A 13,685-nucleotide genomic window follows, 5' to 3' on the forward strand; every position below is an offset into this window, starting at 1 on the left:
TCATTCTTTTACATGTAGCTGTCCAGTTTTCCCAACACCACTTATTGAAGAGACTGTCTTTTCTCCATTGTATATCCTTGCCTCCTTTGTCATAGATTAGTTGACCATAGGTGCGTGGGTTTATCTCTGGGCTTTCTATCTTGTTCCATTGATCTATGTTTCTGTTTTTGTGCCAGTACCATATTGTCTTGATTACTGTAACTTTGTAATATAGTCTGAAGTCAGGGAGTCTGATTCCTCCAGCTCCATTTTTTTTCCCTCAAGACTGCTTTGGCTATTCGGGGTCTTTTGTGTCTCCATACAAATTTTAAGATTTTTTGTTCTAGTTCCATAAAAAATGCCATTGGTAATTTGATAGGGATTGCATTGAATCTGTAGATTGCTTTGGGTAGTATGGTCATTTTCACAATATTGATTCTTCCAATCCAAGAACATGGTGTGTCTCTCCACCTGTTGGTATCATCTTTAATTTCTTTCATCAGTGTCTTATAGTTTTCTGCATATAGGGCTTTTGTCTCCCTAGGTAGGTTTATTCCTAGGTATTTTATTCTTTTTGTTGCAATGGTAAATGGGAGTGTTTCCTTAATTTCTCTTTCATATTTTTCATCATTAGTGTATAGGAATGCAAGAGATTTCTGGGCATTAATTTTGTATCCTTCAACTTTACCAAATTCATTGATTAGCTCTAGTAGTTTTCTGGTGGCATCTTTAGGATTCTCTATGTATAGTATCATGTCATCTGCAAACAGTGACAGTTTTACTTCTTCTTTTCCAATTTGTATTCCTTTTATTTCTTTTTCTTCTCTGATTGCCATGGCTAGGACTTCCAAAACTATGTTGAATAATAGTGGTGAGAGTGGACATCCTTGTCTTTTTCCTGATCTTAGAGGAAACGCTTTCAGCTTTTCACCATTGAGAATGATGTTTGCTATGGGTTTGTCGTATATGGCCTTTATTATGTTGAGGTAGGTTCCCTCTATGCCCACTTTCTGGAGAGTTTTTATCATAAATCGGTGTTGAATTTTGTCAAAAGCTTTTTCTGCATCTATTGAGATGATCATATGGTTTTTATTCTTCAATTTGTTAATATGGTTTATCCCATTGATTGATGTACGTATATTGAAGAATCCTTCAATCCCTGGGATAAATCCCACTTGATCATGGTGTATGATCCTTTTAATGTGTTGTTGGATTCTGTTTGCTAGTATTTTGTTCAGGTTTTTTGCATCTATATTTATCAGTGATATTGATCTGTAATTTTCTTTTTTTGTAGTATCTTTGTCTGGTTTTGGTATCAGGGTGATGGTGGCCTCATAGAATGAGCTTGGGAGTGTTCTTTCCTCTGCAATTTTTTGGAAGACTTTGAGAAGGATGGGTGTTAGCTCTTCTCTAAATGTTTGATAGAATTCACCTGTGAAGCCATCTGGTCCTGGGCTTTTGTTTGTTGGAAGATTTTTGATCACAGTTTCAATTTCATTACTTGTGATTGGTCTATTCATATTTTCTGTTTCTTCCTGGTTCAGTCTTGGAAGGTTATACCTTTCTAAGAATTTGTCCATTTCTTCCAGGTTGTCCATTTTACTGGCATAGAGTTGCTTGTAGTAGTCGCTTAGGATGCTTTGTATTTCTGTGGTGTCTGTTGTAACTTCTCCTTTTTCATTTCTAATTTTATTGAGTTGAGTCCTCTCCCTCTTTTTCTTGATGAGTCTGGCTAATGGTTTATCAATTTTGTTTATCTTCTCAAAGAACCAGCTTTTAGTTTTATTGATCTTTGCTATTGTTTTCTTTGTTTCTATTTCATTTATTTCTGCTCTGATCTTTATGATTTCTTTCCTTCTGCTAACTTTGGGTTTTGTTTGTTCTTCTTTCTCTAGTTCCTTTAGGTGTAAGGTTAGTTTATTTGAGATTTTTCTTGTTTCTTGAGGTAGGCTTGTATAGCTATAAACTTCCCTCTTAGAACTGCTTTTGCTGCACCCCATAGGTTTTGGATCGTCGTGTTTTCATTGTCATTTGTCTCTAGGTATTTTTTGATTTCCTCTTTGATTTCTTCAGTGATCTCTTGGTTATTTAGTAGCATATTGTTTAGCCTCCATGTGTTTGTGTTTTTTACGTTTTTTTCCCGTAATTCATTTCGAATCCTATAGCGTTGTGGTCAGAAAAGATGCTTGATGTGATTTCTATTTTCTTAAATTTACCGAGGCTTGTTTTGTGACCCAAGATGTGATCTATCCTGGAGAATGTTCCATGTGCACTTGAGAAGGGAGTGTAATCTGCTGTTTTTGGATGGAATGTCCTATAAATATCAATTAAATCTATCTGGTCTATTGTGTCATTTAAAGCTTCTGTTTCCTTATTTATTTTCATTTTGGATGATCTGTCCATTGGTGTAAGTGAGGTGTTAAGTCCCCTACTATTATTGTGTTACTGTCGATTTCCTCTTTTATAGCTGTTAGCAGTTGCCTTATGTATTGAGGTGCTCCTATGTTGGGTGCATATATATTTATAATGGTTATATCTTCTTCTTGGATTGATCCCTTGATCATTATGTAGTGTCCTTCCTTGTCTCTTGTAACATTCTTTATTTTAAAGTCTATTTTATCTGATATGAGTATTGCTACTCCAGCTTTCTTTTGATTTCCATTTGCATGGACTATCTTTTTCCATCCTCTCACTTTCAGTCTGTATGTGTCCCTAGGTCTGAAGTGGGTCTCCTGTAGACAGCATATATGTCTTGTTTTTGTATCCATTCAGCAAACTTGTGTCTTGTGGTTGGAGCATTTAATGCATTCACGTTTAAGGTAATTATTGATATGTATATTCCTATGACCATTTTCTTAATTGTTTTGGGTTTGTTTTTGTAGGTCCTTTTCTTCTCTTGTGTTTCCCCTTAGAGAAGTTCCTTTAGCATTTGTTGTAGAGCTGGTTTGGTGGTGCTGAATTCTCTTAGCTTTTGCTTGTCTGTAAAGCTTTTGATTTCTCCATCGAATCTGAATGAGATCCTTGCCGGGTAGAGTAATCTTGGTTGTAGGTTCTTCCCTTTCATCATTTTAAGTATATCATGCCACTCTCGTCTGGCTTGTAGAGTTTCTGCTGAGAAATCAGCTGTTAACCTTATGGGAGTTCCCTTGTATGTTATTTGTTGTTTTTCCCTTGCTGCTTTCAATAATTTTTCTCTGTCTTAAATTTTGCCAGTTTGATTACTATGTGTCTCGGCATGTTTCTCTTTGGATTTATCCTGTATGAGACTCTCTGCGCTTCCTGGACTTGGGTGGCTATTTCCTTTCCCATGTTAGGGAAGTTTTCGACTATAATCTCTTCAAATATTTTCTCTGGTCCTTTCTCTCTCTTCTCCTTCTGGGACCCCTATAATGCGAATGTTGTTGCGTTTAATGTTGTCCCAGAGGCCTCTTAGGCTGTCTTCATTTCTTTTCATTCTTTTTTCCTTTATTCTGTTCTGCGGCAGTGAATTCCACCTTTCTGTCTTCCAGGTCACTTATCCGTTCTTCTGCCTCAGTTGTTCTCCTATTGATTCCTTCTAGTGTATTTTTCATTTCAATTATTGTATTGTTCATCTCTGTTTGTTTGTTCCTTAATTCTTCTAGGTGTTCGTTCTTTAATTCTTCTAGGTCTTTGTTAAACAGGTCTTGCATCTACTCGATCTTTGCCTCCATTCTTTTTCCAAGGTCCTGGATCATCTTCACTATCATTATTCTGAATTCTTTTTCTGGAAGGTTGCCTATCTCCACTTCATTTAGTTGTTTTTCTGGGGTTTTATCTTGTTCCTTCATCTGGTAAAAAGTCCTCTGCCTCTTCATTTTGTCTCTCTTTCTGTGAGTGTGGTTTACATTCCACAGGCTGCAGGATTGTAGTTCTTCTTGCTTCTGCTGTCTGCCCTCTGGTGGATGAGGCTATCTAAGAGGCAGGCTTCCTGATGGGAGGGACTGGTGGTGGGTAGAGCTGGGTGTTGCTGTGGTGGACAGAGCTCAGTAAAACTTTAATCCGCTTGACTGCTGATGGGTGGGGCTGGGTTCCCTCCCTGTTGGTTGCTTGGCCTGAGGCAACCCAACACTGGAGCCTACCTGGGCTCTTTGATGGGGCTAATGGTGGACTCTGGGAGGGCTCACGCCAAGGAGTACTTCCCAGAACTTCTGCTGCCAGTGTCCTTGTCCCCACGATGAGCCACATCCACCCCCGCCTCTGCAGGAGACCCTCCAACACTAGCAGGTAGGTCTGGTTGAGCCTCCCCTGGGGTCACTGCTCTTTCCGCTGAGTCCCGATGTGCACACTACTTTGTGTGTGCCCTCCAAGAGTGGAGTCTCTGTTTCCCCCAGTCCTGTCGAAGTCCTGCAATCAAATCCCACTAGCCACTTGTCCAGCATCTAGTTGTGATTCTGGTGCTCTCGCAAGAGGGAGTGAGTGCACATCCTTCTACTCCGCCATCTTGGTTCCTAGTCACAGATGCTATTTCTTGAGTATAACTGTGTGCTAGCAAATTGGCCACATTTTTTGGCAGAATGTCTAGACCCTTTGGATTAGAACTTTGCACACAAGAGGATGTCAATAATTTTTTTCTTTTCCATTATAGTTGATTACAAGATATTGAATATAGTTCCCTGTGCTATATAGTAGGACCTTGTTGTTTATCTATTTTATTTATTTATTTATTTTTATTTTATTTATTTTTGGCTGCATCGGGTCTTAGTTGTGGCATGCGGGATCTTTGTTAAGGCATGCAGGATCTTTCATTGCAGTGTGCGGGCTTCTCTCTTGTTGTAGCGTGTGGGTTTTTCTCTCTAGTTGTGGTGCGCAGGCTCCAGGGTGCATGGGCTCTGTAGTTTGCAGGATGCAGGCTCTCTAGTTGAGGTACATGAGCTCAGTAGTTGTGGTGCATGGGCTTAGTTGTCCCATGGCATGTGGGATCTTAGTTCCCTGACCAGGGATCAAACCTGCCTCCCCTGCGTTGTAAGGCGGATTCTTTACCACTGGACCACCAGGGAAGTCCCCATCTATTTTGTATATAGTAGTTTGTATCTGCTAATCCCAAATTCCTAATTTACCCCTCCCCCCTCCCTTTTCCCTTTGGTAACCATAAGTTTCTCATCTATGTCTGTGAGTCTGTTTCTGTTTTGTAAAGAAGTTCATTTGTATCATTTTTTTTAGGTTCCACATATCAGTGATATCATATGATGGCTATCAACAATTTTTTTAATATAGTTGTGTCATTTGGAGAAGTTTCTTTTCTTCCAAGCCCTCAGTGCTCTCATCTATAAAATGGGAATAGCAAGGATTCACTCAACAAACAGTGAATGTGCACCTTGTGCGTGCCAGGCACTGTGCTGGGCACTCACCCCGTCTCTGGGGAAGGGGGAATAGCCTGGAAGGCATGGAGTAAGAAGATACACAAATAAATGTATACGTGCAAGCTGTGATAAGTGGAAAGGAACAGTAACACAGGGAGCTGTAAGAAATTACAGCAGGACAAGCATATTTCCACGAGGTTAAAAAAAAGCTTCTCTGAGGAGATAACACGCGATGATGAGACTTGAAGGATGCACAGAAGCTGGCCGAGGAGGCCTGAGGGAAGCAGTGCAGGCAGCAAAAATAGCCAGTGCAAAGGCCCTGAGGCCACAGAGCTCTGTGCTTTCCAGGATTCAGAGGCCAGAATGGCCGGAGAGAGTGAACAAAAGGCAGTGGCAGGACATGAATTAGGAGAGATAGACAGGCGGCTTCGTGAAAGACTGGGAACCAAATTGTCCTTAGCTGCGGAGTGACAGGCTGAGAGCATGGAAGCAGGAAGATGACTCTGTCCCTGCAGTAGACCTGCCGAGAGATGCCCAGGCTGGTCTGGAGTCACTAATGGAAATGGAGAGAAGCAGATGATTTAGAGACAGATTAGAGTTGCCTTTCTTCCTCCCTTCTCTGGTTTCATCCTCAAGCTGATGACCAGGTAATTCTGGTCACGTTCAAAGAATCAGCACCAAGGTGTGGTTGACTTTTATGCCGGTTTACAAGAGGCAAGAGAGAAGCCTGCACTTCTGAGGCAGCAGCCACACCATGGAGCCAAAGAGCTGGCTGGACTCAACTCTGGTGCATCCTCGCCAGGCGTTAGGGATGTTGGCAGCCCAGGTCAGGTATCACTTGTGCTTCAAACTGGTCCAGGATCATCCAGGACCAGTCGTAAACTCACCACCACCATCCCCATCCCCAGTAGAATACAGCCAATCTTTGCGTGTCGTAAGTAAAACCAGGGGGAGGAGCAAGCTCTTATGATCTCACAAAAGAATGAAGCCACCATTGTGTCCGACTGGGAGCTGCCTTGAGGGGGTAGAAACTCGAACTTGGTCATTCCGTCTAATTCACACCCCGTCGAAACAAAAGGAGGCATGCTGGTGGGGGGTTCACGGTCTGGTTTGTTATCCATTCTTAAGGCATGCTGGTGGGGGGTTCACGGTCTGGTTTGTTATCCATTCTTAAGGTCCCACGTTGGTTCGGAGTTCAGAGTGCGTTGCGTACTTTTTAATGTTTATTTGATCGTGTATATTGATTACTCAGATTGTTTAAAGTTAAGTGCCGCAAGTCAAATCCTTTTTCTCGGGAGCTTAATTTTTACAGACTGATATGTTGTAAGAGGAGATCGGACATTAGCGGGTGGCCGTGAGGAGCCAGGTTTCCTCGGGTAATTAGCTCCATGGTCTTGGGCTTGTCACCTAAACTACCTGAGCTTCATTTTTCTCCTCTGTAACTTGTAGGAGTGCCTGCTTTCCGGAGTGGAGAGAATAGTAGAGTTAATATATGTGAAACACTTAGAAGAGGGCCAGGCATCTAGCAGGTGCTCAGTAAATGGTGACCAAAAACATTATTGAAGGTTTAGAGTCATTCTAAGTATGTAAAGGCACCACCTAAGCTGCCACACATGACTGCTGAGCACCAGAAACGTGGCTCATCAGAACCGAGATGTGCTGTAAGGGATTCTAAAGATGCAGTAGACCCAAAAAATTAAAATGCCATTAAATTGTTGAAAAAATAAAGAAAAAAATGCCATTAATTAGTTTTTACATCGCTTATGTGTTGAAATGATATTTTGGATGTATCAGGTTAAATAGAACATATAACTAACATTAAAATTTCACCTCTTCCCCTTTTTTGATAATGTGTTCAGTAGAAAAAAATTTTTAATGGGAATATTCAGTAATTTGGGGATGGCTCTGGTCTTTTTTTGTTTTTATTATTGCAGAATAGTTGATTTACAATGTTGTGTTAGTTTCAGGTGTACAACAAAGTGAATCAGTTATACATATACATATATCGGTTCTGGCCTTTATCCTGTCCTATTTTAGATGTTAGGTGATCCATGAATTTACCAATGGCTATATCCATTTTATTTTTTTAAATTTTATTAAAGTACAGTTGATTTAATAGAAAATTTTAAATTGCATTCCTGACTCACATTTAGAGTTGACCCTTGACCTACACGGATTGGATTGCACGGATTGTTTTCAATAAATGTAGTACCTATAGGGACTTCCCAGGTGGTGCAGTGGTTAAGAATCCGCCTTCCAATGCAGGGGATGAGGGTTCAATCCCTGGTCAGGGAACTAGATCCCACATGCATGCCGCAACTAAGAGTTCACATGCCACAACTAAGGAGCCCGTGGGCTGTAACTAAGACCCAGTGCAATCAAAAATAAATAAATTAATTTAGTTAAATTTTAAAAAACTGAGTCTATAAAAATATATATATATATATGTGTGTGTGTGTGTGTACACACACACACACACACACACATATATATAGTACCTATATTTCCACTTTCCAGATCTTTGGATTAACTAAGTGTGACAGAGAGTTTGTGTTGGATTTAGAGATCACAGTATGTGGAATACAAAAAACTAGGGTTTGAGTCCTGATTCTATTCAGGAAGCTGTTTCAGCTTCCTGCCCTTGGGTGAGTCATTTATCAATTCCTTTGTTTTTGAGGCAGAGAGGGCAGTACTCGGATTTTGGACTGTGGAGGGTTGGCACCCCTAACCACCACGTTGTTCAAGGGTCAAGTGTATATTTTCAACAACACTGGTCTAAAGGTCTGATTTAAGAAGGTGGAATGATTAAGAAGTGGGAGAAGCATGAACTCTGCAGTCAGAAAGATTTGGGGGTATCTGGGTAGCATCCCTCTGTATTTTATCAGGGAAGCTACTTAACCTCTGTGTGCCTCTTTCTGATCTGCAAAATGGGAGCAAAAATCCCTACTACAGAAGAGTTGTTTTGAGGCTTAAACGAGATTATATAGGTAAAGTGCTTACCTCAGTCCTAGGCAAAAAATAGGCACTCAAACAGAAGCAACAGGTATAGCTTTTGTTCCAGGCACTTAAGGGGTGTTTAGTATTCAGAAGTGGGCTTGAGGGGCTTCCCTGGTGGCGCAGTGGTTAAGAATCCACCTGCCAATGCAGGGGACACGGGTTCGAGCCCTGGTCCGGGAAGATCCCACATGCCGCGGAGCAACTAGGCCCGTGCGCCACAACTGCTGAGCGTGCGCTCTAGAGCCCACGAGCCACAGCTACTGAAGCCCATGTGCCACAACTACTGAAGCCTGCGTGCCTAGAGCCTGTGCTCCACAACAAGAGAAGCCACTGCAGTGAAAAGCCCTCGCACCGCAACGAAGAGTAGCCCCCGCTTGCTGCAACTAGAGAAAGCTGGCGCACAGCAATGGAAGACCCAAAGCAGCCAATAAATAAATAAATAAATAAATAAATAAATAAATAAATAAATAAAATCTAAAAGGAGTGGGCTTGAGTACACTATGGGAAACAGTATGGAGGTTCCTCGAAAAACGAAAAATAGAGTTACCATATAATCCTGCAATCCCACTCCTGGGCATATATCCAGAGAAAACGCTAATTCAAAAAGATACATGGACCCCTATGTTCATAGAAGCACTATTCACAATAGCCAAGACATGGAAGCAACCTAAATGTCCACTGACAGATGAATGGATAAAGATGTGGTACACATATAAAATGGAATATCACTCAGCCATTAAAAAAGAATGAAATAATGCCATTTGCAGCAACATAGCTGGACCCAGAGATTATCATACTAAGTGAAGTAAGTCAGACAGAGAAAGACAAAAGCCATATGATATCTCTTATATGCAGAATCTAAAATATGACACAAATGAACCTATCTGCAAAACAAACAGACTCACAGACATAGAGAACAGACTTGTGGTTGCCAAGGGGGTGGGGGTGGGGAGGGGGGAGGAGGAGGGATGGAATACATTGGGAGTTTGGTATTAGCAGATGTAAGCTCTTATATATAGGGTGGATAAACAACAAGGTCCTACTATATAGCACAGGGAACTATATTCAATATCCTGTGATAAACCATAATGGAAAAGAATATTTTAAAAGAATATATATATGTATGTATAACAGAATCACTTTGCTGTACTGAAGAAATTAACACAACATTGTAAATCAACTATACTTCAATTTAAAAAGAAGTGGGCTGAGTAGATCTGAAGATAAACTAATAATAATAACTCTCATTTGTGTAGCAAGATGACTTTGCCATGCTGTTTTCACCTCCATTGCCACCTTTGATCTTCAGAACCACTCTGGGAGGTATGGTCAGTAGATCTGGGGAGACTGAGGCACAGGGACCCTGCGAGGTTTGAGCAGGACCTGGAGCCAGGCGCCTTCCTGTCAACCCCATCGTGCTCCCTTGAAACTTGCCATGCCTCCAAAGTGTGTTCCAGTTTTTGCTTCACCCTCTGGTTAGGTATCTTCCACAGTCATCCTTGGAACAGGGGAGAAGACCGTCACCTAGTACAGCCAGCCCCTACAGGGCTGACCTTACCTAAGGGTGCAGCTGGGGTGCTGTGTGTTACCTGGGGAGGCTTGAAAGGCTGGAAAGGTATTCCTGGTGAAGAGCTAGTGTTGATACTTGTGACAGAGAAGAGGCAGCTCATAAAAGCACATTCCCTGGACACATTGGTCCACTTAAATCTCAAACCAATGTGATACCCAAGTGTAGGAACTGCTGGGGACTTAGGAGACATTGCCCCATACGTGCTCCTTTGCAACTTCTTTGACTTAGATTTTGATAAATTGCTCTCCGAGGTATTTGTATAAATGTGTGGCCCCACCAGCATGGCCAGATATTTCATGAAGATAAATCAGTGTGGAGAAAGCAGAGGGAGAGTGAGATGGCAGCCGGGAGACCAGCCAGGAGGCTGGGGCAGCTGTCCACCTAAGAAATGACGGGTACCAGAACTGGGACAAGAGGAGAGGCTGGAGCCCAGAGCTAGTGTGGAAGAAAAATCCCAGGGCGTGGTACCGAGTGAAGGTAATGGGAGGGAGGAATCAAGGATGTGTCTCGAGTTTCTGGCTTGAATAAATGGGTAGACAGTGGTTCTGCTTACTGAGATGCTGAACACAGGAAATGGAATAGGTGTGGTGAAGGGAAAAAAATGATGATATTTAGTTGACAAGGTATTGAGCTTAATGTGCAGGACTTCCTGTTGGAACAGGGAGGAAGATTCAGGGATGGTGAATCATTCGTGGAAACCATGAGTGTGCATGAGGTCTCCCAGGGATGCATGGATGGATGGATGAGTGGGAGGCTGGGTGGGTGGTTGGGTGGATGGACAGCTAGATGACAGAAATCTAGATTTTATTCTACTTAGATTGAATCAGATTAAATGGCTGTTTTGTTGTTAAAAATCAAATATTTAATTTTATTCACGCTGAAGTATTTGAGGGGGAAGGGTACTGATGTCTGCAATTTACTTTGAAATGCATCAACAAATCGGGAGGGTTAATGGATGGAGAGAGGGGTGGATATGTGATAAAGCGATCATGGTAAAAATGTTAACAGCAGAAGCTAGGCAGTGAGGGACAGGTATTCAATGTCAAATTCAACTTTGGTGTACGTTGGAAATTTCCATAATAAATTCAGGGGAAATGTTTTTCAGTGGTCAAATGTTGACATTTTTCATGTGGTTTCACCGAATGTTTACTCTTCATTTGGCCAAAAGATCCTTCCAGGTTTCCTTTCTGTGGCGTCAACAGATCTGCCTTGCTGAGACTCCTTTGGCCTTACTCTACCCAGAGATGGGGGCTGGGGGTCAGCGATCCCCACGCCACCCCCAGAGTTCAGGTTGAATTGCCCCAACATGCTGATTACTGCGCCAAGTTCGCCGGTATCTGGCTTGTAATAATTATAGATTTCCTCTGCGATTTGAGCCCATTGGTTGCCACGGCAACGGCGTAATAGCTCAACTGAAGCGCTGTCACGGTGATTTAGAACCAACTCGTCTCTCTTGCAGCCTCCAGTCTGGGTGCCCCCACCCCCTTGCCGTCGTCATAGCAACTGATGAGCAGCATGTGACCAAAAGCTCTGTGTCCCCCGCCCACCACTTGCCCTCCCCGTCTTGTGACCATTCCCACTTCCTCTTCTGGGCCCCCTGTGGACAGGCATTGACCCCAGCTTGGTCTATAATGGGGAGGCTAGAGTAATCCCCCAGACCCCGCCCAGAGAGGGGGTCAGAGGGACTGGGAGAGACAGGGCAGCCCGGCAGCCCCTGGAGGTCTTGGAGATGACCTGGCGCCCCTCAGAGCCCCTCAGGGCTGTGGCCCCATCATAGGCTGGATCTGCTGCCACCGCCACCGAGTCCTGGGGAAGCCATTTAGGAATCTGAAGCCTTGGATCTCTGCTTTGTAGCTTCAGGAATTCCTGAGCCTGTTAGAGAAAAATCTAGGGAGAGATCCCCGGAAGGGTCAAGGGGAGAAAAACAGTCTATTTCAGAAAGTCCCAGAGCAGGTGTTTCATGTGGATCTTTTCCTTTCTGCTTCTGTCTGGAAAGCTCTCGCTCTCTCTCGCTCTCTCTCTCTCTCTCTCTCTGAATCCATCTCTCGCTCTCCCCCATCCCTCCTCCTCATCCCTCTCCCTCTAAGCACTTGCTGGGAACCAGCTGAGCGCATCCTTTTCCAGATCTGCTTTGCTTCCTTTTCCAAATCTGCTTTGCTTCCGAGGAGCCCTTTTCTCCCTCCAGTATCTGAGCCCATGTTCTGGGGACGGACGGCCTGGGAGTCTGGAGCATCCTCCCGAGGGGGGAGCTGGTACCCGGTGGCACCTCTTAGGATGAACCAGCTGGCCGCGTCCCTGGGACTCTGCAGGATGGCATAGAGGAGGCATTTTAAGCAGGCGGGAGCTGGGCTTGCTGCAGGACCCTGACGACCAGGCACTGTGAGTGCAGACGTGTGTGTGTGTGTGTGTGTGTGTCCATGTGTTTGCATGTATCTGCTGACATGTGGAGGTGTGTCACTGTTATCTGTGGTGTTTTGTGTGCAAGTGTGTGTACAAGTGTGCCTGTGTGTGACTTTCTGTCTGAAGGACACACAAACCTACATGACAGATTTTTCAAGGATACTTTGTGGAGAGAACACAGCAGGATAAGCCCCACCCCTTTTTATTTAATTTAATTTTTTATTGAAGTATAGTTGACTTTTTAAAGTATGGGCCCCTTTCAAGTGGGAACAAAATAAAGACAGATGTTAAAATGATAAGTAAGGAATTTGCATTTATCAGTAGGTTGGCAGAACCACTTCCTACATGCATCTGCCTTCTGGCCCCAGGAAATGAAGTGTGGGTCACCTTGAAAGGGCATTTTCACTCAAACCCCCAAAAGAGATCCTTCCTTTCTGTCCTAAGGGTTAAAACAGCACACACACACACACACCTTTCTCTCTGAAACTTGGGGGGAATGGAAGGCTCACGGGGCCCCATCACGGGGCATTTCACTTTCTTCCGCCACAAGACGGAAGGATTTTGCTTGACAACCTGGAGGGATTAGTCAAGGAGACGTGAGGAAACTTTGGATGGCGACCCCCTCACATGGTTTACTTCCACCGTCAATTAGAAGTCCATTTTGAATTTTTTGACCAAAGCAGCCCAAGCCCCAAGAGGCAGCAAGAGGCAAGCAGGTTTAGAAAGGGAAATTTCATTTGCAGGGCAGGATGTGGGAATCCTGGTGACTTGCCATCTAAGATCGTGCAGTTGGTGCGTGAGAGCAGGAGGCCACGTCACCCCCGGAAGGGAATCCTTTGTGCTTCGCCTGCCCCTGAACTTGTGGGAAGCTTGGCGGCCAGTCGCTCTGGATGAACACTGCCTGTGGGCTGGGCAGTGCCCTTGGCATCTTGGAGGCGAGGGCAGATCCAGAGACCAGGACCAGCCTCAGGGAGGCTCCAGTCCATGCAGGCACAGACCCTGCTTATTCGGTGCGGTGCTCTCACCCTCAGAGGCGTTGCTGCCACTGGTAATTCCAAGATGCCACTATCGTTCCCTACACTATGGCCTCTGTCTGCAGTGGCCCCGCCACCTTGGTCCACCTGCTCAAAGCTCAAATCACCTTTAAACATCCTCTGTCATTGCTTCCGGGAAACCTCATACTTAGACCCAGGTAGAGCTGATGCTGTACGCCCTCCTCTGCCCCGCCCCCAAACCCCCTGTACCTCTACCCTATAGGGCACTTTCTCCATTTGCCCATGGGCTACAGTTTATTTTACAAGGACTTAGAAAAATATATATATTAAGACTTTCAAAGCGACTGGCCTAGACTCTTAAAATGTCAATGGCATGAAAAGCAAAATGGCTGAGAAATGGTCCCAGGTTAAAAAGAGATGAAA

The 13,685-nt window shown here is 43.7% G+C and overlaps 1 protein-coding gene across 2 annotated transcripts in view; it reads left to right on the forward strand.

Annotated features, from left to right (window-relative positions):
- ABAT (4-aminobutyrate aminotransferase) overlaps positions 1 to 13,685 on the forward strand; it is an 89,403-nt gene that overhangs the window by 22,953 nt on the left and 52,765 nt on the right. Inside the window, exon 1 of one of the 2 annotated variants that reach the window (XM_082359936.1) lies at positions 11,972 to 12,246. The exons of the other annotated variant lie outside the window; for it this stretch is intronic. The gene's annotated coding sequence lies outside the window, so the exon portion shown is untranslated. Of the gene's footprint in view, positions 1 to 11,971; positions 12,247 to 13,685 lie in introns of those variants that run through there. 2 annotated transcript variants of the gene reach the window in all.

The sequence above is a fragment of the Balaenoptera borealis genome, assembly GCF_965194805.1.
Source record: "Balaenoptera borealis genome assembly, chromosome: 16".
NCBI classification, from domain to species: Eukaryota; Metazoa; Chordata; class Mammalia; order Artiodactyla; family Balaenopteridae; genus Balaenoptera; species Balaenoptera borealis.